A 2840-nucleotide genomic window follows, 5' to 3' on the forward strand; every position below is an offset into this window, starting at 1 on the left:
TGTATATTAGCTGAGCATAATATATCGGGTATCCCGCCGTGTAATGTATCGGATAACTGTCAGATGGATATAGCGAAAGTTTCGCCTCCCCGCTTAAGACGCGCTTAAGCGATTTTGCGTTTCTCGAGGATAACGCAGATGTTAGTTTTGCATTCGCGAGCGCGGTGCAGCCGCGAGAGCGCGCGATGCATTTCGCATTAATGTATTCCTTGTGCATCCCCGACTGCCGCCACGTGGGTTTAACGCGGATTCGTAATAATTTATCTTCCGTTAGGACGTTTTAAAGTAAAGTTTAAGTTCTTCACAAGGCAACGGAGGACCGATTGTTACGTTTAGCGATAACGCGCCGCGCAAACAGACAGTACCAGGAACAATTCAACCGCGCCCGAGACAACAGAAATTGCAATTTCTCAGATCAAAGCCGCGCCTGGTTGCCAATTAGACGACTCAATCAACTTCCGTGTTCTCTAGCTTTGGGAAAATCACATTCGCAAGATACGGCGGGCGCCGATTACGTAATATTATAATTGAATATTATAGCTGAATATTATAGCTGATGAAAAAGACAAGAGCCATAGAATCTTATTAAATAATCTTGCGCATTGCGTTTAACTATACTTTTGTTCAGTAAATATTGTTAAAAATATTAGTGTATAAGTTTATTTTAAACTTTGAATTTTCATATTATTATTCCAGTATTCATACGATAAATTCTCATATTTCTGTCGGCCATTTCAATAAATAAACGTAATTTGAAAAAGACTTTTAAATCATTTGTGAAAAATAAAATTCTGATGTTAGTTCTTCCATGGAATTCTGATTTCACTGAGCGCCAGTGTAAATTGGATGCAGCGTTTAAGGAAAGTAATGAATTAGGAGTAGAGAAGCTTGAACTCAATTATAACAGATGTCAATTTAACATTTCACGACATTTGAAGTCAGAAAATCAATGAATTTACATTTCGGCAAAATAAAAAAATTTCTTTGCGAATTTTCTCAAAATTAATTAATCAACAAATTTATTATTTTTTGCATCTGTGAGTACTAAAAAGTGCATTCGTTTTAAATATTGAATATTGAGAAAGAAGACATGAAAAATCGACATTTATGATTTATTTATCAAATAGAAGAAAAAAATCCATTAGATATATTTTATATTGTTTATTATTAAACGAAAAAAAAGTCATTGCGATGAAATAAAATTTCATCAAAATCTTTTGGTCAAACAAATTTTTAATTTTCTAATCCCCAGTATAAACTGCAAGATAACATACTCGCAGAAAAAGAAGAGGTAGAAATGTCTTAAGATAATGTACGTTAAATTTGTGTGCTAAATATTTACATGAATAAAGAATTTGTATACAGAAAAAAATCAGAAAAAAAAGAGAATAAAAGAAGAAAAGTTTAAAAAAATTGAATGTTTATAATACTCTAATTATATACAAAATTACTTATCATATTTTTTTATCATGAGGTATGTTTTTATTCCTGCATTAGACTGGACTAGAACTCTTTTTCTCGCTTTCGTCAAATATCAAATATATACCTATCTTGTTTCAAGTTCCAAAAATGATACGATTTTGCGATGAGCAATTCAAAACCTGGTAAATTATTACAATCGATGCCAAGCCGTCCAAAATGTGATTGAGAAATATACTTCAATATCAGCTAAATGTCAAATTCACACGTTAATTCTCTTCTCTTAAACAACTAAAATATGCGAAATTTCCAAACGTACAATTTATTATATTAATATTTTTAAATATTTGGTTTGCTATTTTATAAGTTATTCGTCTAAAATAATTAAAGAAATAATAATTCCATTTGAAATGTTTCTTTTATCGCAATTCGAATATCATCTTTATCATAGATGATATTCCGAATTTCGATTTGATTATCTCGATATCGAAGAGATTATTGCAAATATATATTAATATCTCTCGGAATTCTTCGAGACTTTCCAACGAGTAAGGTGTTGAGAACGTTTTCAACTGATAAAATTATCCATCCCTTTCCGTCGGTAAACGTGAAAGAATCTCCAACTTGAGCAATTATACACAGACTCCTACGTGGGTTCGAACGACAGGACTCATTCCACTTTACGTCTTTTGAACCGACGCATTTACCGAAGTAATAAAGACCTCGCCGTACGACTGCGGACGAAAGGCAATCAGCACTTACGTGTTCGTGTGATTCCGCGAGAATGGATGTCGGGTACCGGGAGCCTCTCACTCGTGACTGGTCATACCGAAGAACACACGTACACACTCGGTACACCTACACACACCTTTTTCCTTTCTTTTTCTACCGATCGCGCGAGCGGATTTACGATCGCAGCTTATAAATCACAGAGCGGTTCCAACCGGCGCGGTTTATATATCGTTCCCCTGAAGATAGAGTCTTCAACGTTTCTTCCCCACTCGAATCATTCTTCGCCGCCAGCGAACGACCCCTAACTCGTCCGTGTTCTTCCTCTTCCGCTCCCGATAGCACCGTAAAGTCCTTTCCGCACTCGCGATAAGATAAATCGTATATTTATTCCTGAGCACCGATTTCCTTATTCGTTTTGTGAATTTGCAACGCGATTGTAGCTCGTTATATCCGCAATATCATCGACGATAGACAGAGAAAAAGAGAAAAGGAGAGCGACGAAAATTGCCGCGCTCCGCGTCGCGCCGCGTCGCTTCGCGACGCTTCCTCCCTTCAGCGAAAACACCCCCTCACTTTTGCAAGGTGAACGATCGACGAACCGTGTGCGGTTCGCAACCCGGCACGAGTCGAACTCGCTACCTCCTCGGGACGGTGTTCCGGTGGGGTTGACGCCGCCGCCGCCGCCGTCG

At 37.5% G+C, this 2840-nt stretch overlaps 1 protein-coding gene across 2 annotated transcripts in view; it reads right to left on the minus strand.

Moving 5' to 3' along the window:
• The window catches only part of LOC108690897 (acid sphingomyelinase-like phosphodiesterase 3b), a 43679-nt gene extending 41029 nt beyond the window's left edge, over positions 1-2650 (minus strand). For both annotated transcript variants that reach the window (XM_018198430.1, XM_018198432.1), the window contains exon 1: positions 2182-2650. The gene's annotated coding sequence lies outside the window, so the exon portion shown is untranslated. The remainder of the gene's footprint in view (positions 1-2181) is intronic.
• Positions 2651-2840: the final 190 nt, after the last annotated feature.

This window comes from Atta colombica, unplaced genomic scaffold, assembly GCF_001594045.1.
Source record: "Atta colombica isolate Treedump-2 unplaced genomic scaffold, Acol1.0 scaffold38, whole genome shotgun sequence".
Lineage (NCBI taxonomy): Eukaryota > Metazoa > Arthropoda > Insecta > Hymenoptera > Formicidae > Atta > Atta colombica.